Genomic DNA, 24,072 nt, shown 5'->3' on the forward strand with positions numbered 1-24,072 from the left:
TTCTATGGTCCTGATTTGATTAAGAGCCAAGAGGGGAATTTCAGGGTTCGGAATCCTCAGGTGGCACAGTTATAGTTGACGAGATCAAAGGCATGGCCATTTCTGTGGGTACGAAGAAAGAGCAATGATAAAACTCAAGGGAGAATCAAAATGCTCAGTTTCTGTCATAGGCGATCCTTGTGTCCTGCTGTCAACGGGGCTCTTCAGAAAGGAATTACATCAGGTTTTAATTCTCTCCTCTGCTCCCCAATGACAGACTACACCACTCATCACCAGAGAGCTACTGGGATCTCTGTCCTCAACACTGAAGAAGTTCCATTTGGCATCATTTCCCTGGGAGTCATAGGGTCTCCATGTTGGACCATTGTTAGGCTTAGAGCCCAAGGGATTAGAAGCCACAAGTTGCTAGCTGGTGTGCCTAGGTGGACCTTTTGGTGCAGATTCATTGCAAAAGATTCACAGTAGGGCCTCTCACACAGGTACTGTAGCTACAACTTCTATGGAGCTGAGAATGAAACAGGTCACATCTACAAAGAGCAGATACAGATTCTGATCTGACCAGAACCCTGCTTCCAGCAGACTTGTGGTCTAGTACCTGGGTTCTTTACTGTTTTTGTGTGTCCTGGACCCCAGTGGCAGTCCAGTGAAGCCTGTGGACCCCTTCTTGAAAGAAGGTTTTTAAAGGCATAAAACAAAAATATGTAGGATTTCAAAGGAAACAAATTATATTGAAATACAGTTGTCAAAATATTAAAAAGAAACAAATTCTCAGACCCCAAATAAAAAACCCCTGTTCTAGTGGAAAAAGTCAGCAAGCTTGGCTCTATCTAAGCTTGTCCACTGTTGGATTCTGGGATTCTGAACCTCCTCAATGACCCTCAGGTACTGAGGAATGTGAATTTGGTTTTGGCCAATAGGTGCCTTGGGATCTCTTATCTTGGAGGCAGCTAGGGGACAAAGTGTCTAGAGTGCTGGACCAGGAGTCAGAATAGATCTGAGTTTGCAGCCTCAGACATCTGCTAGCTGCAAGTTACTTAACTTTTGTCTTCCTCGGTTTCACCATCTGCAAAATGGGGATAATATTAGCCCCCACCACTCAAAGTTGTGAGAATCAAATGATATCGTATTTGTGAAGTGCTTTGCATATAAATATTAGCGATTATTATTATCTGTAATTCCCACCTTCTTGGTGTCTCTCTTTAGGCAAATGCCAGTTGCCTGAAGATCAGGGTGTCTGCCGAGGGGTTTTCACTAGGTGGTTTTTCAATATGGACACCCAGAAGTGTGAGTCCTTTATCTATGGGGGCTGCGGAGGAAATAATAACAACTTCAGAAACAAATTCCAATGCTTGCAAGCCTGCAGTAGTAAAGGTAAGGCTGAGGGCAATTTTGACATCTGAATCCAGCCCTGCCCAGGGCTAGGGGCAACCTTTAAATATTTCTCCAGTGATTCCTTACTTTGCCTGAAATTCCCTCTAAAGTCCCCAGTTCACTGGACTTCCCAAACTTCCATTTGAAAATGCAACTGCCTGGGGAGCGGGGTTGGAGGGGTGAAGCTACTAGTCATTCACACTTCAGTGTGAATTTTTTTCACCAGGGATTGTTCCCCACTAGTCTTACTTTCTCCTTCCAAAAAGGCTTCGGGTAAAGGCAGGAAGGAAGGTGGGGTGTGATTTTAAAATCTGAGGGCCTTTAAGCTTTAAGTGAAAGTTCATTGTGTGACCTTAAAAGAACCAGAGGAATCGAGGAGGGACGTGGCCTGGATAATAGGAGGTAGTGATAGAATAACAGAAAGGGAAGTGAGAGTGGGCTCAGGACAAATTTTGGCTACCACCAGTCTGAAAGGATTTGTTGATACCTACTGTAGACAAGGCACTGGGTGTCCCAGTTTGTTCCAGGGAATAGAGCTGTGGATGATTTCCATGCTGGGCACAGGAATTCTATGGCTGTGTCATGGTGACAGTTGGCCTGGGTGCTGCAGGAGGCTCCTAAGCAGCATCCCCACCTTCCTAGATCTTGTCCCTTCCCTCTAGCTTTTTACCTAGGGGGGCAGCCTTGGGTTAGACTTCAGGATTGATTTTTGTCCATTCTCCATACCATGAGGGAAGATTTGCCTCCCTTATCATGGCAAGCAATAACCACTGCCCCGAGACCTTCTTGGAAGGATCTGCAGTGGTGTTGGGGGTACAGGGTGGGGACAAGAAACTGTCTTGTCTCATATGAGGGTGGACCCACACAGTCTGCTTCCTCCTAGGACTGGATAGGGAGACCAGGTAGTATTTGAGAGGGACTTCTGGGGTTTCCATACCTGAGTGACCCATCCCAGTGGGTATGGCATAAGAAGGCAGGATGCCCATCACCTCACTTGGATCTGCCAGAGAGAAATACATCCAACCAGATTGGAAAGCTGGAACCTGGAGGTGCTCCCATTCTGGAGTCCTCTCCTTTGCTTGTCTTCTAGGCTAAGGAGCAGAAACTATATTAAGTCACATCTCTGACTTCCCTGAGCTCAGCCTGGGTCCTACTTTAGCCACCCCAGTGATCCTGAATCCCTACCTATCATGGTACAATCTCTGTTCTCCATCCATCACTAACTGCTCACTTATTCCCATTCGCCTTATTTCTGCTCTTGCAATGTTAAAGCTTCTTGCTGGATAGGTAACAAACTTGCTTTTGAATCTTTTTCTTTCTTATTCCTTTCTTCTTCTGCGTCTCACTGAGATCCAGCTCTTTCCTGAAGACATAGCCATCCTTTCGAGCAACTTTCACTCACTTCCCAACTCAATGGTCAAGGCAGGCTACTCTCTCTCTCTCCTCCTCATTGTCACTTCCAGTCTCTCCCTCCACCTCCATCATTCAGTAACCTCTACTCCTTTGAGGTTCACTCAATCTATATCTGCCATCCCAACAAAGTTCTTTTACCTGTTGTCTACCAGCTTCCAGGATACTCTCTTTCTTGTCTTGTTAAGTTTAGTACCTGGCTTACAGTCTTTCTCTCCTCTCCATTTTTCATCTCCTTGTATTAGTGGACTTATACATATTGATACTCCATCAAACACCATAACTCAGGCCTCTATCCCACCTCAGCTATACACAGAGATGATCACATCTTTGATCTCACTATCACCTACAATGCTCTACTTCCATGTTTATGAACTCTGAAATTCCCTTACCTGATAAAAATCTATTGTCATTCTACCTCTCTCTGTGTCTTGCAACCCAGTCCTCATCATGACCTCCAGTTCCTCAACTCCCTAGATCTTTCCGAGGCTAACACTCCTTTACTGACTATTGGCTACTCTCCTCCCTTTCCCCATCTTGAACCCTTGGCAAACCAATTCAACTCTTCATTGTCCCTTTCTCTTGAGTCCTTCACCTTTTTATCCTATCACTGATCGGCTAGGACCATTGCCATGGTTCAGCCCTAAATTACTCCCACCATCCACTGCCTTTTCTTATACTTATCTTCTGCTAAATGAAGGTAGAGAAAATAATGAAACTGAACTGACTGACTGGGCCCACTACAAATATGTCATATAATCTCAACTGGACCCTCACTGTAGCAGAAGTAATCCTTTCATACCTCTCTAATTGACTGACTATCCCACTCTCCATAAGTGCTTTTCCAAATTTTTTTATCTTTCTTCAAAACTCACATAGCTTCCCTCTCCTCCACATCGCAGTTGAGAATCTCACTTCAAATTTCATTGAAGAAATGAGGCCATTTGCCATGAGCTCCTGCCTCTTCATGTTGTTAATTGGATGCCTTCTGCCACTCGGTCACCTTTATCCCTGTTTCACATGATGAGGTGGGCTTACTCCTTACCAGAGGTAACCCTTCTACCTACCCAAGAGATTCTTCCATCCCATATTCTTCAGTAGATTGCTGCTTCCATTGCCTCCCACTGATCTTCAATCTTTCCTTGTTTATTGGCTGCTTCCTTACTGCCTACAAACATGCCCGCGTCTTCACCATCCCCAGAAAACCTTCACTTACTCCATCTATCCCTACTAGTTCTTTTCCCATGTCTCTCCTTCCCTTTATGGCTAACCTCCTTGAGAAGGCTGACTACAATGAATGATTCCACTTCCTTTCCCCTCTCGCTTTTCTTAATTCTCCTCAGTCTGGCTTCTGTCCTCACCATTCAACCAAAACCACTCTTTCCAAGGTTATTAATGAGCTTTTAATTGTTGAATCTAATGGTGCATTCTTGATCCTCATCCTTCTTGACCTCTGTGTGGCTGTTGACACTGTCCGCCACCCTATTCTTGATACTCTCTCCTCTCCAAGTTTTTGTGAAAATGCCCTCTTTTGGCTTGTCTCCTGTCTATTTGACCTCTCCTTCTCAGTCTCCTTTGCTGGATCTTCATCCAGGTCATGCCTGCTAATCACGGGGGTCCCATAAGGCTCTGTCCTCAGCCCTTCTCTCTTTTTCTTTGATTCTGTTTCACTTGGTGATCTCATCTGCTCACATGGATGACCATTTCAATGATCACTTCTATGCTGATTAATCTCAAATCTATTTAACTAACCCTAAGCTCTCTGCTGATCTCTGGTCTCACATCTCCAAATGCCTATTGGTTATCTCAAACTGAATTTACCATAGACATCTTGAATTCAACATTTTCAGAAGTGAACTCATTATCTTTTCCCCCAAACCCTCCCTTCTTCCTAACTTCCCCATTATTGTCCAGGGTACCACCATCTTTGCAGTCACCCAGGCTTGCAACCTAAGTGTCATTTCCAACTCTTCACTCTCTTGCCTCCCTTCCCTGTATCCCATCTACCTGCCATATCTAACTATTGCCAAGGCTCATCAATTTTACCTTTGGTAACATCTCTCACATATATCTGTTTGTCTCTTTTGACACTGCCGCCATCTTGGTATAGGCCCTTATGACCTCATCTTTGGGTTATTGCAATGGCCTTCTGATTGGCCTCCCTGCCTCAAGTCTCTCCCCACTGCAGTCTATCCTCTACTCAGCTGACAAAGTTATCTTCCTAAAGTGTAGATCTGATCATGTCACCTCCCTATTCAATAAATTTTAGCAACCCCCTAACACTTCTAGGATTAAATAGAAAATCCTCTATTTGGTGTTCACTCATTTTAATAGCTTTCTCTTCCCTCTCCATTCCAGTCTCCTTATGCCTTACAATCCACTCCTTACTCAAGGGGCCAACTGTGGATTTCAGGCTCTTAAGGGGCACTCTAGGCTCCCCATGGCCTGTGCTCCTGATATGATTGATCATCCAGATACAGTTGAGCCTTGATCACTTATTTTGGAAGTGCTAGTGGACCTGGATTAGACCATAAAAGGGTGCCTTTAGGAAATTGGGGAAGCCATAGGACAGAGTGAGGAGAAGCTACCCAAAGACTTCAATCTTCAAAATATGACCATGCTATGTTTACCAGGACTGGTGCTTTCAGTATGGGGCTCTCAGTTTCCTGTTTTGGTATTTTCGCCTTCTTTTCTTTATTCTTTACTATTTTCACTTTTTTGATACAACTATCTCTGGTTGGGGCAGACTTTTTCAAGTGCTAAGGTAGGTGGCAACCTATGAGAATTTCATAAATGTGATTAGATTGGATTTGTAAGGCAATAATCTCCAAGCCACTGTGGTAGATACGGACTCCTACAGAACATTGTTAATTTCCAGATTGTCCAGGAGGTATGATACAGACTTTGTTGAAGACCTTTTAGTACAAATCCCTGGGGAGACACTCAAAAGGATGCTACTTGAGCCTCCTTGTGGCATTTTGAATTAGGAATATGGACAAATGTGCCCAGTGCACACCAGTTAATCTGCTGGAGGCAACACATATTTAATTGGAGGTTGGGCAGGGGGAGGGAGATTGTAAAAGAACTTTGAAGAGTTTTCCTGTAATTCTATAACAAGGTGTGAAAAGCCTGGGATGCTGCCTTAAAATGACCCTTAGAGAATAGCTATAGCACAGATTATATGGGAAGGAAGAAAGGGTAGAGAGCGAGCTAAGACCATTGTTAGCAGAACAGTAAAACCTTGGGAACCTGATTGACTTCATGTATTTGTGCATATTTGTTCTCTAGTATTGTGTTTCCCTTGGAAAGTCTGACATATTAGGCTATGCTCTAAGTTACCCGATATCTTAATTTTATAATGCACAAAAGGATGAACAGTTATGTCATAAAGTCATCAAGAGAGGTGACCTTGGTAACACCTTTTGAGCACTTATGCTCTTGAGTTTGCGTATGGCAGAGATTGCAAGACTCTTGGAATCAGTAGTTACTAGACCCTGACTGAAGCTGTCTCCTTATAAGCTCTGTGGTTTGTGGTTTGCTGCGTATCCATGTTATCTCTTGGGTGATGTTTCCTATAGAGCCAATATCCCATATGAAGAACCTCTCCTTGCTCATTATTCCATCTTTTCCCAATGGACATGACTAATGAGGTAGGAAGCCATACCTAGGGCCAGTAGTCAAGTGTAGGATGGTGGTGAGCAGGAGAGACTGACCAGACTTCAAATGCCAAAGACAGATACAAAAAGAGCCATAGACACAGAGAAGGAATTCACATAGGATGTGGGCAAGTCTGGAGAGGTCAAGGACAAGACCAGGTGGACACTGGTCATGGAAAGAATCTTTCTCCATGCCTAAACCTCCTTTTAAGCTGACTCCAATGACTGCACATGTATAACCTATGTCAAATTGCTTCCTTTCTTGATGGGGGAGGGGTGGAGAGGAGGGAAGGAGGGAAAGAATTTGGAACTCAAAATTTTTTTTTTGTTGTTATTTTAGGCAATGGGGTTAAGTGACTTGCCCAGGGTCACACAGCTAGTAAGTGTTATGTGTCTGAGGCCGGATTTGAACTCAGGTCCTCCTGAATCCAGGGCTGGTGCTCTATCCACTGCACCAGCTAGCTGCCCCTAAAGAATTTTTTTTTTTTTGGTGAGGCAATTGGGGTTACGTGACTTGCCCAGAGTCACACTGCTAGTGAATGTTACATGTCTGAGGCTGGACTTGAACTCAGGTCCTCCTGACTTCAGGGCCAGTGCTCTATCCACTGCACCACCTAGCTGACCCTGGAACTCAAAATTTGAAAAAAGAATGCTAAAATTGTTTTTACGTGTAATTGAGGAAAAAATAAAATTTTAAAGTGAACTGATTTCAACACTCCTCCAGCAGTGAATAAGCCACAAAGAGAGCCTGGGGTCCTACATAGCTCACCTGGTGAGTCAGCCATGCTGAGAAGCAGTTAGAATGAAAGATCATACATCCCAGAAAGCAACAGAGCAGTGAGGGAGGAAAAGTGGCCAAAGGAGGAATTGTCACTAGTTTAAAGTCCCATGTTCCACAATTTATTGACATTTACTTTTTGGGAGTCCATGAGTGGAATAACACCGGGAAGAGAACAAGGGAAGGGAGTGTTTAGGAGGCCAAGGAAGGAGAGAGTGTCTTAAAGATAGAGTGGTATCAAATTCTTCGGTGAAGTCAAAAGGAAACAGAAAATAGACCATCAGATTTGGTTATTAGGAAATCACTGGTAGATTTCAAAGGCTGTTTCTATAGGCTAATGAAAGTGAAGGGAGAGTAGGCACTAGGTGTGGTGGGCAATGGTTTTAAGAAATCTGGTGATTAAAGGAAAGAGAGAGATAGAAATGGAATTGCTTGATTTGCATTATTGGGGCGAGACTCATTGGCACACACACACACACACACACACACACACACACACATCCCATACGCATGCACACATGCATAGAAAGAGGACTGAATGAAATGGAACTAGAGTCAGATGACTTTGGTTCTAATAACAGCCTTGCCAATGGCTAACTGCCATCATGTGTCTCCAGGTCTCAGTTTCCTTACCCAAAAAATGAAGGATTAGATTAGAGGATCCCTAAAGACCGTCCCATCCTCTAAGATTCTATGACCTAGGGCATGGTGTCCATGACACATGTTAGAATTCCTGGGACCCTTTGAATGATGCCATATCTTGGGAGAGCCAAAAAAGAGATTCTAATTTCATCCATTTCCCCCACTGAACTTGTGCTCTAGAGGAAAGACAACTGAATCATGAGATCATTGATTTGGGGTGGAAAATACCAGTCAAGATTTGAACCAAGGTCTTAAGTCTTTAAAAATCCAATGACCTTTCCACTAGAGATCTTGACCCTGTTAACCCTTTGGTCTTTGAGATGCTAATTACCCTCCTTGGGCCTTACTTCTATGGTAACCATGCACTGAGGAAATGGGGTTTTGATGTGGACTAGGGGGAGGGAAGAGGTAATTTGGGACCCTGGGTGCTGCCCCCAATGGGATCAAACCTGGGATTCTATGATGGGATCTTTGGAAAGCCTAAGAATATTAGGCTGGGGCTAGGATGGGCAACAGGGCACAATGGGAAGTAGGGATGATGTATTTGGCCAATCTGGATTTGGGTTTAGTGAGCACTGATGTTGGGCTCCCCAACTTGCCATAGTCACCTCTCTGGGGTCTCCTTTCAGTTCCATGCACTCTTCCTAAAGATGACGGCTCATGCCAAATCTTCACATGGCATTGGTTTTACTATTCGACTTCTACAAACTGTGAGCCATTCGTCTATGGAGGTTGTTGAGGCAATGATAACAACTTGCACTCCAAGAAAGAATGTATATCGATTTGTAAAGGACAAGGTGAGATAGAGAATCCTTATAGGTTCTAGTCATAAACCTTGATCCTCTCCCATGGCTATAATCAGTATGAAGTGATTGGATTGTCCAGTATTCTCCTACTAGTGACTATTCTATTTGCCATGACTGAAAATCCATCAGCATCCCATTTTAATTCAGTTTCTCAAGTCTCCCACTGAAAATGAAAATACAGTAGGAGGGTTGGAGCTCTCAGCCATGCTTGTGTCCTCCAGGAATTTAATCACCTGCTTTCTACTCTGTTGGTTAGAGACAACTAGCTACAGTGAAAAGTTGGGATTTTGTTAGGGATTGGGGGTGATAAGAGATCTATAGGCTCAGTTGGGACTCTGTTTTCTGCCTTGAGAGGTCTAGTCTGGGACCCTGCAGTGGGGTCTTTGGGAGTCCGGAGTCTAATATTACTGGGTTTGGGAGGCAGGGTGGATAGGAATATAGAAACACACATCCTATTCTCTTCCTTAGGGTACAGAAAGGGAAATGGGAGAATCACAAAGAGGAACCTTAGTTACTCCACATCTGGAAACATTTATTAGTGCCTATGTATATGTCCAAATTTTGCAATTGTCTGACCCTACAAATGGCAAAGATATGACCTTCAGACTAGGCACAGGAGCTTAGGGTTTGTGGCCCCTGTAAATCCAGCAGGAGCTTCTATGTATTCAGGGATAGAAATGTAGGGATGCCTTTCATCTGGGAGCCCCTAATCAGTATCCCTGTTCTCCCACTCAGTAATGCCTCCTCACATCTAGGCCCATTACAGCTACAGCCTTTTCCTGTATGGGTTGCCGCAGCCCTCAGGTTTCAATTTTGTCTCCTTGCTCCAGAGCAGCAAAGTGAGATATGTGGCCTTGATTGGGTCTAACAATTTCCCAGGACCACCAGGGCACATACAGTTGGAAGTCTTTTGGAGGGACTGGGTCTTTTCTGGCATATTCTCATGTGAATATGCTAGGGTGTGTGTGTGTGTGTGTGTGTGTGTGTGTGTGTGTATGTGTGTGTGTGTGTGTGTGTGTGTGTGTGTGTGTGTGTGTGTGTGTGTGAACACCTATCATTCTTCCTCTTTGTCTGGGGTTAAACAGAGACCCCAGAAAGGAGACTTTTAGGATCTCTAGTTTTTTGGGTCTTTTTTGGATATGTCTAGATGATCAATACCCACCCTGGCTAGGGAGATGGGGTATGAATGGAAGGTGAGAGGAGAAAATGAAAAATCTTGCTGACTTATGAAAGGATGGAAATTTGTTTTTTTTTGCAGATTGATGAAGAGAAATTGTATACACTATTCTGCCAAAGCCTGCTGTCTGAAGGGCTCAGCTTGAGGACCTGCCTGCCAATTCCTGGGTCTTCATTTCCCCGACCTATGGCTTGCTTACCCTAAACATTTTGTTCCCTCCACCCCTCCCCATTTATTGAGAATCACATGATGATATGCAGAAGTTTATGCATTGTTATATGCATGATTAGATGCAGAAAATGGCCTTTGACAGACCCTATGAGCATAGACTTAGAAGGAGCGCTTTTTTTGTGTGAGGCAATTGGGGTTAAGTGACTTGCCCAGAGTCACACAGTTAGTGAATCCACATAGCTGCCCCAGGAGTGCTTTTAATATAGTAAAGAGTATATATTTAAAGCCAGCTAGGTGGCTAAATGGATAGAGCACTGGACCTGGAGTCAGACAGAGTCATCTTCATGAGTTCAAATCTGGGCTCAGACACTTAGTTCTGTGACCCTGGGCAAGTCATTTAATTATATTTGCCTCAGTTTTCTCATCTGTCAAATGAACTGGAGAAGGAAATGGCAAACCACTCCAGTATCTTTGCCAAGAAAACCCCAAATAGGGTCACCAAGAGTCAGGCAAGACTAAAATGACTGAACAAAACAAAAATACATCTAAAATCAGTAGCTAGCATTATCTGAAATGGGAAAACATTAGAAGCTTTCTAGTAAATACATGTAACAGTAAATACATGAATAAAGCAAGGATACCTCCTTTCTACTACTGGTAGTTGAATTATTTTTGGAAAAACTAGTGACAGCAATGACAAGAGAAAGAAATTAAGGGTAAAGGCACAAATATTGGAAATAAGAGATGATTTTTTTCCTATTTGCTGATAAACATGAGTTTATTTAGAAAACCCTTGAGAATTAATAAGAAACTAATTGAGACAATTAAAACCTTTAGCAAAGTAATGGGATCCAAAATAAATCCACAGAAATGAAGATTTCTTTATAGCAACAATAAAATCTAGGAGAAAAATAACAGAAAGGGAAACCACATTCAAATAACTATAAAATGTGTACAATTTCTCTAAGTCACATTCAAGACTTACATAAATTTCCTTACAAAACACTCTTTAAAGAAATAAAGAAAAGGGGGCAGCTAGGTGGCACGGTGGATAGAGCTCGAGCCTTGGAGTCAGAGGGACCTGAGTTCAAATTTGACCTCAGACTAGCTGTGTAACCCTGATCGCCTTACCAAGAACAACAAAAAAATAAAGAATGACACATAACTGGAAGGAAATTCACATGTCATATTAAAAATGATACACTATATACATTGATTTAAAGACTTAATCCTACTAATCAAATTACTAAGGGGATTCTATCTTTGGATAGTTCAATCATTCATTTGGAGAGACAAAAGGTCTAGAATCTCAAGGGGGAATAATGAAGAAAAACCCATAGGCATGAAGGGGGAGTATTACTTTCATATCTCATATTAGAAAGTGGTAATGAACAAACCTATTTGGCACGGGTTTAAACAGAGTAGATGAGGAAACATTAGGAACAAGAATTGGTTCTCAATAACAGTGTTGGTAAACCTGAAAACTTAAATTTCTTGGGGAAAGAACTCCCTGTCTGATAAGAACTACCAGGAAAACTCAAAAGCGGTTTGTTAGAAATTAGGTTTAGACCAGCATCTTATATACTGAACCATAATAAGGTCAAAGCGGATATGCAATAGGGTCACATCATAAACAAAGGAGAGGTTATTGAAATGGGCTAGGCAGAGGTCCTTGACTTGGGAGGTGGGTTGGCAAGTAGAAAGAAGGGGACAAATGTGAGAGATGGTGGCAGAATCCAAAATACCAGGCAACTGACTAAGCAAATGAGAGAATATTTTGGAAATGTTCGGCATAGTCCTTGACACATAGTAGGTAGTTATTCCCTCCTTGGATTGGATATGGGGGCTGAGGTCCAAGATGACTCCTAGGTTATAAACCTGGGTGACTGGAAGGATAGTAGTACCCTGAACAGAACCAGGGATGGGGTTTGCAGGGCAGGGGATGGCTAGAGATAATTAGTTCAGTTTGGAATATATTAAGTTTCAGATGCCTTTGAGACATCTAGTGGAGTTAAAGATGGTTGGCAATGAGAGACGGAAACTAAATTAGGTGCAGATCTGTGAATCATCTTCCAAGAGATAATTGGAGCTGATGAGGTCATCAAAAGAGAAGGTGTAGAGAGGGGGAAGTGAGGTCCTAGAAGAGGGCCTTGGGACACTCCTGTGGTTAGGTGCTGGGACACAGATGGTGATACAGGAAAGCCTTAGAGAAGCATTTTGTACAGAAGACAGCATGTTCATGAAAGACTATGAAGGAAAGAGCAACGAAGGAGGGAGATGGGTCAGGATCAAAGATGCAGTGAAGTCGAGAAGGATGAGGGCTGAGAGTAAGCTACTGGATTTATCACGCTTTTTCTGGCACTGCTTTCAGGTGTCAAATCTGTTGCCATTGCCTCCGCAGCCTCCATAGATAAACAGTTCGCATGTTGCAGACTTGGGTTGTAGTACCACTTGGGCATATAGGCTAGACCATTGCTTCTTGTTCCTGAGCCAAGTGGCAGATGGAAGAGTTCAAGTAAAATGAATGCAGAAAGAAGGACCCTAAACCAGGGTCCAGGGACCAGGGAATGGAGAAATATTGGATCATAAGCAGCCCTGAATCTACCTGATTCCATCTAAACTTTTGAATAATGTTATCTGTCTCAACCGTTGTGGCCCGAAGGAAATTCCTCATTTCTTCCACCCTGCCTGATATTCAGGCTGGGCTGTTCTAGTTACCCTGACTGAGGAGGTATCTCTGAAGGTTTCCAGATACAGTGGTTGATAAGCTTTATTTCTTTCAAATTTTGTCTCTTCTTTGCTCCCTAAAGGCCTTCCTGAAACATTCAACTTGTATCTAAGTTTGAGTTAAGGGAAAACAAGTTTTAGATTATATATAGGCCAGGAAATCCTGAGGGAATCTGGGAGAAAGTGAGGAGTCACTAATTCAGAGAGAATTCTAAGGATAAGGTAAATGAGGAATTTGATAGGGGTGTTCAAAGATGAAGGGGTACAGAAAATACAATATGCACCCACTATCCCCAACACCCACTATCAGGAATCCCAGGTAACCATTAGTATTGGGGTGTGTGTGTGTGTGTGTGTGTGTGTTGTGTGTGTGTGTGTGTGTACACACAATTTTGTTTTTGCCTCAGCAGAAAATTAGCTAGTAATGCTGATAGACAACTTTGCCTCAAAGTCTCCACAGACCCAGGGTTTCTCTGAGGAACTCTGTTGTCAATAGAGAACTATAGCCTTGTAGATCACTTTTCCCAGTGTTTCCTGGCTCCAGCTTACATCAAATTTGGAGTCTTACCACCTTCATTGTCATGACCTTGAGTGACATAGAATGTATAATATCAGAGCTGGAACGGACTGTATATAATTATGCAATACCTCCTCTGGGACTACCTTCCCAATTCAACACCAGAGGGCAACTACTACCCTCAGGTTCAAAGTCATTGTAAGTAAGGTGAATTTTAGTGTGTGTAAAATGGATTTTTTGTTATTCTTTCTTAAAGTTTTCTTCCCAGGATCCATAGCCATAACCATCTCTGCTTTCCAGGTGTTAGATATGAGTTCTCATGATCATGGATCTAAACATCTCTGCTACCCTTGCACAGTAGATACAGGGATAAAATGATGTAAAATTGTGAGACTATTGCTGGCAATATGCCTTCTTTGTCTGTTACCCTATAAAGCAAGTGGGCACTGGTCAGTTACTGGAGACCCTCTTAGGGGTGAATGTGCAGGCTGGAATGCTGTGCATGCCTTGATAGGCCCCCATCAAGGGTGGGAGGGGAAATCTGTGTGTTTGCCTCCACTGGCCCCATTGAGGCTTGAGGGGATTTAGGGGACAGCACAAGTTGTGCTTGTCTTGATGGGCTCCATCAGGATTATTGCCCCCTCTTCATGCCAGCCCCTGTGAGAATGGTTGTTAGGGAATGCTGTAGGAGTTGGTGCTCCCATTATCAGCAAACTCCCTTTGAGAAAACTAGACTTGAATAAAGGAAGATTATTTAACCCCTTAATATGATTCCATTCCTGTCTTCCTGTCTGACTGGACCAAAAGTGAACCTGCTAGAAAAAGAGGTGCTAGAAGCCTTCCTGTGTCTTCTTCACAAGAAATAGCATAGTTGATGTGTTTACTTGTCCAACAATCATTTGTAGATCTACACTCTGAAAACTATAGCCCATGAGCCCCCACTGGTGAACTTACCCTTAGTAGTCAGACAGTAGACTTAATTACCTCAAAACAAAGGTATTTACTAAGATGGCATAGTTAGAAGAGCAGCATTAAAACATCCTCCCCCTCCACCATAAATTTGGGGCATGTTTTTTCCCAAATACATACAGCATCAATGGGAAGAGTGGACACAAACTTAGAGGTCACTGGTAGTGAGGTGTACACATAGACAATAGTGCAACCAAATCAACACACATCTCTAGCACTGCAGGGCTCCCATGACCTTTTTCTTTTCTTGATTTCCCTATGATGTTCCTTATTGGGCATAGTGTCCCTGATGAATGCAGTATCTTCTATCTAGTGAGCAATTCCACTGGAAAATGTCATTGTTGATTAAAGAGGGGGAGAGAACTGTGTTTCCTTCCATTTCTGCTCTCTGGTAGAGAGCCAGGGCTCACATTTAACAAAACTACTTTTTGCCTAAAATTCTTGACTATTCCTAGAGTTGGAAAGCCCACCAGTGATGTGGTCAAACTTTGGCCAAACAATGGAGATTTGCCCTTCTGATTTCATCAGGGAAATTTCTCCATCTTTCATAAAGAAATAAAAAGTCCTACCTATATGTCTTTGGCTTTTGTTGAATATCTTAACACCTATTGCCTCTGTTATCTTGCTCTTACTTTTATGTGATTATATCAGCTGGGCTGGGTGCACGTAAACCAAGTCTCCCTCACTATGTTATTGTGTCACTATGTTATGTCTACTCCCAGTTAAACATCTATGGTCTCCAGCAAACCAATAGGGTTTTGGCACATTTATTCGTATTGCAAGTTCTAGCTAGTTTTCTGATGACTTGAGGGGCAGGCACTGTTCTTTTGAGTGTTTTCTTCAGTGCCTTATGTGGAAGAGTCTCAGCAAAGCTCATCTGGTTGAGTTCTCAAATAGGTCAGAAATTAATATTTTTTCATGGGGGTCCAATTGTAGTTAGTAGGTCAGGAGATTACTCTCACCCCTCAGTTTTATGGTTATCCAGTTTAATAGATAGATACAATTCCACAAAATTCTCATAGATTGCCGCCAATCTTAGTGCTTACAAGACCTGTCCCAACCCAAAGACAATAAAGGAAAGAAGGGGGAGGGTGAAGAAAATCAAAGGTTTCTAACAGGGATAAGTGACCTGGTATTGACTGGAAATTACCGAAGGTAGTTTTGGGTGTCTAAGATTTCTCCAACGATCCCTATAATAGATAGGACATTCCAAATTGAGTTGCAAATTCATTCTGCTCCAGGACAGAAAGACAATTCAGAAAGATCCCCCAAAGTATGAGGCTCTCATATAAGACTTCTCACTTGGAGTTCATCACTCAGAGCAACTAAGTCTTCAGGCACACTTTGCCTTATGGACCTGAAGTCCATAATGATCTCAGACAAGCTGGATTCATGTCACAGTGAGGCAAAAGCAAAATTTAAAAAAATGAACATAGATGAGTTCCTACAGTGTGATCGAGGGAAATTGTTAGGTGCCAGTATCCTAAGGAGACCACATTTATTGTATTCACATGACCTTCTCTCCTTGTGATGGACAGAGCAACACAATAGCAATACTTAGGTGTTAACCATACAAAAGTTGTCTCAAAGAAATTAGTCTGACTTGAAAAATGAAACATATCAGAAAACTTACTGTCCAAGTGGAGTGTAAAATAAAATATGCTAATTTTTCTTCAGTGAATCCCTGCAATATTAGGGTACCCAGGAGAGTTCCAGATGGAAAATCATACCAGTTGGTCCCTGCATATGGATAGGGCACCTAGATATTTTCCACATAAAGCTACCTTCTTAACTAAGCACTCACAGGTTTGCAGGTTAAACAATCAGTCCATCAGTCAATCAAAATGTATTAAGCATCAGGTTAAGTTCTCAGAGGGTCATCTACTACCCCATGTTCAAGAGTATTCTGGTGCATTTGTACTCCTAAAACTCTAGCTCATGAGTTTCAACCATCAGGCTTACCCTTAATAGGCACTAGACATAATTAGCTCAAAGCAAAGGCATTTATTAGATAGTATGGTGAGAACAGTAGCTACAAAACATTCCTCCCCCACCACTAATAAACCTAGAGTGACTTGCCCAGAGTCACACAGCTAATATGTGTCAAAGGCCAGATTTCAATTTGAGTTTTCTGACTCAAGGACCAGTACTCTATCCATTGCACCATCCAGCTGCCTCCCCATGTGAGAGACAGGCATAGTGAACATATGTCACCAAACCAACTCCCACCTCGGGCACAGCATGAGCCTGATGTCTCTTCTCTTCGCGAGGTGCCCTCATGCTGAGCCCAACTGGGTGGAGGATTTCTCCTGGGCAGGTGGCTCAGAGGGACTCTGGTCCCAGCCCTCTTTGAAGCCTAGGTCCCAACTGTCTTCATATTCTCCTCTGAATCCAGGGCTAGCTCTTTGCTGCTGCAGGTTGAAAATACTTCCTCTATCCATCAACTCTCTTCTCTTCTCTCTCCCTCTCTCTTTCTCTCTTTTCTCTGTTTCTCTGTATGTCCATCTCTTCTCCTCCTTTCCTCTCTATCTCTTCTTTCTCCTCTTCTCCTTCTCCCTCTCTTTCCTACCTCTATCTCTTCCATCTTTTCTCTCTCACTTCTCTCCCTTCCCCTCACTCCTTCTCCCCTTCCTTTCCCTCTCTCTTTTCTTCTTCTTCTTCTTCTTCTTCTTCTCTTCTTCTTCTTCTTCTTCTTCTTCTTCTTCTTCTTCTTCTTCTTCTTCTTCTTCTTCTTCTTCTTCTCTCTTCCCTCTCTCCCCTATCTCTCATATCTTTCCTCCTACCTCTTTCTCCCTTTTCTACTCATCTCTCTCTTCTCCCTCCTTCCCTTTCTCCCTCTTTCTCTTCTCTATGTTCTCTCTCTCTTTCTTTCCCTCTCCTCCTTTTCTCCACGTCTTTCTCCCCCTGTCCCCAATCTCTCCCTATCTTCCCTTCTCTCTCACTTTCTCTCTCTTGCCATTTCTCTCCCTCTCTACTGCTCCCTCCCTTTCTCACTCTTCTCTCTCCTCATTTCTCTTTTCTTCTCTCTCTCTTTTTCATCTCACTTCAAATGCAGTGTATAACTCTGGGCGAGTCACTCTGTTTGCCTCAGTGTCATCATCTATAAAATGGGGACAATAATTACACCTACCTCTCAGGGTTACTGTGAGGATCAAATGAGATAATATTTATAAAGCACTTAGTATTGTGCCTGACACATAGTAGGTGCTTAATAAATGCTTGTTTCCTTCCTTCATTCCTTATACACATGAACTCCATTTCATGGGATTCCCATTGCTCCACTCTACTACTTTCTCTCTGGGAGAAGCTTTCAGTTGTCCTCTGATTCTTACTGTGAATGTTTTTATCAGCTTACCTTCCCATGTGACTGGGGAGGACAAGGCAAAGGGATGGGGAATTTGGGACTCACTCATGGAGCCCCAGGATGTTCCTGTTGGAAGGTACCTTGGAGGCATCCAGGCTAGTTGCTTAACTTTACAGGAAGAAAGCTGAGGTTCAGAGAGCCTGCCTATAAAGTCAGTGGCAGAGCCAGACTAAATTCCCATTGCCCTTCAAGTCTTGACCCCATAGACACTCTTTATGATGGGAGAGGGAGGTAGGGAAAAAAATATCTTTTCCTGTGATGAAAGACTAGGAAAGATATTCTTCCTCAACCATAGATTTTTAGAGCTACCTAGTGCCTAAGATTCTCAGGAAATATGGGGCTGTGGATCAGAAGAGCTGGTTTTAAGTCCTTCTTTGGGCACTTAACAATTGTGTAACCTTGGCCAAGGAGGGTCTTCTGTCTGAGCCCTCTCTGGGTTTCCTCTTACATGCTCTCACAATGGCACCAGGACCAGCTCTCTAGGACATTCACTGGGGTGGGGGTGGGGTCTGGTCTATGCTCCTTCTTTTTAACTAATACTGCTTACCTGGGCTTACAGAAGATGAGTGTCTCTGACTTACTTTGGTATGGCCTCTGGAGCTTCTATTCCACTTGGAAATTTTGGCAGTGCCCCTCCAACCTCCATACAGGGAGCTATAACCCTTCCTAGGTTTCTGGTTCTGGCCTCAATTTTGGATAATTCCCAGGTAGCTACACTGGTTGGGATCCAGATGAAAGATCTCAGAGAAGAGACCTCAGAATGCTGAGAGAAGGGGGCGGTGGTAGAGAAAGTGTAGTCTACACCCTGGGCCCATTCTCCCAACTCATATTCTCACTAGTAGGTTGGGTCCACAGAGGGACAGCTGACAAGTACTCTACTCTACAACAAATTGACCTACTCAGGTAAAAGTAGTCTTAGGTAAATTCTATAATCCTCAAGTGAAAGTTGGTTAGGGCATGGTGAATATCTCTGGTAAGGATCACATTTAAATACCAGAAAAGAATTCAAGGGATTCATACACCACTAAAGAGTCCAATGGAGACCCACAGGTAAGGTATACACATGTGGTCCAAGGGCTAAATTCCTAAGTACTGTTTACTGGGGGTCCTCTTCTCTCTTTGCGAATCCATTGGAAGTTCCCTCTAAGTATAACTTTCTCCTGGGCTTCCAGGGCTCATGGCTTTTTTTTTTGTTTTGTTCATTTTATTTTGTTTTGTTGTTTTTTGCTAGAGTCCTGAAACTGCCTTTCCTAGCTGTGTCTAGTTTCACCTTATGATTATCTCAGCCTCTGTTGTTCAAGGGATGTTTCAAAATTCCCCAGGTCAAAATTCACAAGATCATAACCTGCTCACTTCCATCTTGGAATAGTTGCATTTCTCAGGAGGTCCATTTGCTTTTTTATGTCTCTACTCCCAGCTGGTCCTTTCTAGTCTGGTCTCCCTAGTAGCATTGTCAATGGAGAAGAGTGAGAAGAAAGGCGGAGACAATCTCTCCTCCTCCCAAGAGCAATTCTCTCTCAGAGGCCTGGAATCCTCAGTCCCCTAATTTGGAGTCTTCTCCCACTCAATTGTCTGGTTCTGAACTAGCATTGTATTTTTGTATGTAGCCCAACAGACACGATCTCTTTCAACCAACCACAAGAACTTTCTTATGTGGTGTTATCTGTCTTTATCCAATGATCCAAAGCCCCTATGATTCTTTCAAATTGAATGTGGACTTATTAATACCTAATAATAATAATAATAATAGCTAACATTTGTATAGTGCCTACTATGTGTCACACACTGTGCTAAGCCCTTTATAATTATTATCTCATTTGATAACTACACCGTAACTCACCATAACTACTGGAGGGATGTGCTATTATTTTTCTTATTTTACAGATGAAGAAACTGAGGCAAACCAAGGTGAAGTGACTTGCCCAATGTCGCACAGCTAAGTAGCATCTGAGGCTGGATTTGAACTTGGGTCTTCCTGATTCCAAGACCAGTGTTCTATCTACTGTGCCACCTCATTGTATACCTGGTTTACTTTTGATCTGACTGATCAGTTCAATTGAGATGTCTTGGCCTCCTGTGATTAATTGGGATGGAGGTGGACTCCCCACCTTTACAGATATGCTAACAGGTTGAGTGAGGTTAAGAGATTTGCCTAAGATCACACTGCTAGTAAGTTTCTAAGGCAGGATTTGAACTCAAGTCTTCTTGACCCCAAGTCTAGTACTGTGTCCACTACTCTACCCAGTGCCAATTACTACAAAGATTAAGGGATTGGATCTGGTTGCCTTGCCCCTGCAATTACCAGTGATTTCTTAATTGCCAAATCTGACGGCCTTTTCTTAGTCCTAACCCTCCTCAACCTAACTGCTACATTTAATAACGCAGACCATTGTCTCTCTGGGCTTTCCTGATGTTGCTGTCTCCTTGTCTGACTTCTACCTGTCTGACCACTTCTTCTCAGCCTCCTTTGTTGACTCATCATCTACATGATGCCCCCTAATTTCATGTTCTCCAGGGTTCTGTCTTGGGTCTTTTTCTCTTCTCCCTTTTATATTCTCTTTCTTGGTAATTTCATTAGCTCCTATGGATTTAACTCTGTCTCTGCAGATGACTCCCAGATCTATAGATCTAGCCCTAGTCTCTTTCCTGCACCACCAATCATCTATTAGACATTTCAAATTGGATATCCCAGAGACATCTTAAACTTAATGTGTCTAAAATGGAACTCATTATCTTTCCCCTTAAATTCCTCCTCCTTCCAAACATTTCCATTGCTATTGAAGGCACAGCCATCCTTCCAGTGTCTTAGGTCCATATCCTGGGCTCCTCACTCTTCCTCACCCACATATCTAATCCTTGCTATTTCTGCCTTCATAGTGTCTCTTGTATCTGACCCCTTTATTCTATTCAAACAGCTACAGCCTTATTGGACGTTGTTTTTCAGTCACGTTCAGTCATTTCCAACTCTACGACCCATTTGGGGTTTTCTTGGCAAAGAAACCAGAGTGGCTTGCCATTTCCTTCTCCAGCTCATTTGACAGAAGAGGAAACTGAGGCAAACAGGGTTAAGTGACTTGCCCAGGGTCACACAGCTAGTAAGTATCTGAGGCCAGATTTGAACTCAGGAAGATGAGTCTTCCTGACCCAATGCCTGGCACTGTATCCACTGTGCCACTTAGCTTCATTGCAACAGCCCTCCTCACTGGTCTCCTTACTTCAGGTCTCCCTCAACTCCAACCCATCCTATACACTGCTGCCAAAGTAATCATCTTTAAGCACACATCTCATCATTTGATTAGCCTGCTCAACAGACTCAGTGGTTGCCTATATTGCCTCTAGAATAAAAGGGAAACTCCTCCGTTTAGTTTGGAAGCCCTATGCAACCTGAACTCAAGTATCTGCCCAACCTCATTGGGCATTGCTGCCCATATGCTTTGATCCAAACAATCTGGCCTTTTCTCCATTTCTCACAGATGCCATTCTATCTCCCATCTCCTTGGCTGCCTTTACGTGTCCCCTATGCCTGGGACATACTCTCTCCTTACCTCCACCTTACAGCATCTCTCTCTTCTTTTAAGATGCAGCTCAGGCACCATCTTTTGCGTGAAACCTTTCCATGAACCCAACTGCTAGTGCCCTCCTTCCCAAATGACCTCACATTTATCTACTTTGTATGTGGTGTGCTACCTATCTTTATTTTTATGAGTACTTTTTGTCTTCCCCGTTAGAATATAATATTGCAAGTAGGGATTGTTTCATTTTTTGTACTTGTATCTCCAGAGCTGAGCACAAGTAGCACATAGTAGGGGCTTAATAGTTTTTGGTTAGTTACTAAACTGACTAGGAGGGAGGTGGGATGGTCAGGGAGACTAGAACAAGATACAATTTGAACTCTCCTCCCCTCCCCTCCCCTCCTTTCTGTCCATTCCATTCCTGTCCTCTCTTCCCATCCAGTCTTCCCTTCCCTTCCCTTCCCTTCCCTTCCCTTCCCTTCCCTTCCCTTCCCTTCCCTTCCCTTCCCTTCCCTTCCCTTCCCTTCCCTTCCCTTCCCTTCCCTTCTCTTCCCTTCTTTGTCTCTCTGTCTGCCCATCCATCCATCCTTCCGTCTGTCTGTCTGTCTGTCTGTCTGTCTCTCTCTCTCTCCTGCTGTGATCCTGGACAAGTCATCACACCTCCTTTGGCCTCTGTGTCCTTATCTATAAAATAGAGTTGGTTGGCCTTTGTGGCCTTCGAAGTCTTTTCCAGCTTGAGGACTTGCCCTAAGTGACTTGCCCACAATCTGAGGGTAGATTTGAACTCAGGTCTTTCTGACGCTAAGATTAGCATTCTATCTGTTAGATACCATGAATCAAACTGAAACATTGGAATGGAATTAGATTTCTACTCCCACTTCCTTCATACTGCCCCCTTATTCTCCTCTCCCTAGGAGGCATCCTACTGGTACCTACTTGTATCTGTCTGCTTTGCTGATACCAGTAGCAGGCCCAAGTGAGGGAGGATGAGAGGGAGGAGTAAGAGGGCAACAAGGACCCCAGGAACCATGCCCACTCAGCAGTGTGTAGACCCTGGCTGGAGGGATTTCTTATGTGGCCAGTCAGACAGCCAGGCAGGGTGGAAGGAAAGGCTGGGGGAGGGACGAAGCAGACCTCCCAGAGCACCTGACCTCCTGCGAGGACTGTCGCTTATCTCCCCAGTTCATGAGCAGTGCTCACCCACCAGGCAGTGTCGGGGGTTGGGTGTTCTTTGCTTGGGGAGTGAGTGGAAGAAGTTGAAGGTGAGCCAGGGACAAGAGCCAGGAGCACCAGGAATGAGAGCCAGGGTCCTGAGGCCTCTGCTCCAGACACCATGGGAGACAGACCTTCTGACCAAAGTTAAGACAGGGGGGCAGGTTCAGTATCTCAGAAGCCAGAAAGGAATTCACTCAGAGATGTCACCCAGCCAAACCCCAATCTCCATCTACAACAGCTCTGCCCATCATCATCCAGAGCCTGCTAGAAAACCTTCATTCAGTGATGGGGAACTCACTCTCTGTCCAGGAAGCCCATCTCATTTGGGGGAGCTGTAGTTGTTAGGAAGCTTTTCCTTAGTTAGATCTAAACTCTGTCTTTCATAATTGCCCCTGATTTTGCTCTCTGAGGTCACACTGGACGGAACACACTTAGAACATAGAACTGAATCTTCTTTAGGCTGTGAGCTTCTTGAAAACAGGGACTGCCATTTGTTTTTCTTTGTATCCTATGTTTGCCTCAGTTTCCTTGACTCTAAAATGGAGATAATAATACTACCTACCTCCCAGGGTTGTTGTGAGGATCCAATGAAACAATATTTATAAAAGCACTTAGCACTAGCATCCCTCACCTTTGCCACATGACTAGCCTATCTTCTTTGTCTATTGTAAGGGAGCTGGTCCTGGAAAGCCCAAAACCTAATTGCAGAAAAGGATCTGATAATGAGATGTTCACCCAAATGCAAAAACTCAAGCACTTCAGGGGATCTTTTATGAGGTTCGAATAAGCCTCTTGAGTCTGAAGGGAGCAATGTCATTGGACAAACGGTGATTGGGCATGCCCAAGTGGGACTCTGAAAAGATACATCCAGTCAGAAGCTGTTGAAACAGGAACAAGCAGTCAAGGAAGAACCCAGCTCCTCATCTCTTGGAAGACAAGTGAATATGCACATCATTGCTCATAAAATGAGAACTAGCTCCATCTGAAAACTATTTTCAATCAATCAGTCAATAAGTATTTATTAAGTAGTTATTTGGTGACAGGAGCTGGAGATACAAATATCAAAGAATAAAACAATCTCTTTTCTCATTAAAATAATTTTTTTCAATCATCAAGCATTTGTTTTCCTTCCCACCTCTTCCCACTCACTAGAAGGAAAATTAGAAAGGAGGAAAGAAAGAAAGAAAAGAAGGGATGAGGAATACAGAAAAAGGGAAGAAGAAAAAAAGGAAGGAAGAAAATACCAAATCTCTGTATTCAAGGGTGTTTAGGTAAATGTCCAAGTTAGCTGTACAAAAGATCACTGAAGGGTGCTCAGCTATCTTTTTAAAAAAATACACAAATGTAATGTGTTGCCTGTAATGGCGTTGTCGGAGTTACATAAATGCATATCTTGCTCATTCTTTTCCATATTTATGGAGAAACAGGATCAATTAGTTAATTAACCAGCTTAAAGGATATAGTGTATGATCTGGCCACCAGATGGTGCTCAAGCTCCCTATGAATAGCTTAGTCCTCACGAAATTCCTTGGGCTCTGTCTTGAGCTGGCTCTCCCGACTCCCAAGCTGTGTAGTAGTCTAGAACTGCGATTTGGAATATATCCCATCCCCCTCAACTTAAAAAACAACAACAGGAAGCCCTTTTTATCTCTGCTCTTTAAGCCCCCCTCCCCAGACTGGATTCTTCTTTCCTCCTTCCCTCTTCATTCAATTTCCTAGAATTCTTAACATTTGTACTTTCTCTTGGTGCACTAATA

At 43.2% G+C, this 24,072-nt stretch overlaps 1 long non-coding RNA gene across 1 annotated transcript; it reads right to left on the reverse strand.

The window, feature by feature from the left end:
• Positions 1-1,186: 1,186 nt before the first annotated feature.
• LOC110192504 (uncharacterized) lies at positions 1,187-22,681 on the reverse strand. Its single transcript, XR_002320173.2, has 3 exons — positions 22,614-22,681; positions 2,309-2,462; positions 1,187-1,306 (listed from the first exon to the last, which is right to left on the reverse strand). It is a non-coding gene; the product is annotated as an uncharacterized LOC110192504 (long non-coding RNA).
• Between the last annotated feature and the right edge of the window lie 1,391 nt (positions 22,682-24,072).

This window comes from Phascolarctos cinereus, unplaced genomic scaffold (assembly GCF_003287225.1).
Source record: "Phascolarctos cinereus isolate Bilbo 61053 unplaced genomic scaffold, phaCin_HiC Scaffold_2;HRSCAF=192, whole genome shotgun sequence".
In the NCBI taxonomy this organism is placed as follows: domain Eukaryota; kingdom Metazoa; phylum Chordata; class Mammalia; order Diprotodontia; family Phascolarctidae; genus Phascolarctos; species Phascolarctos cinereus.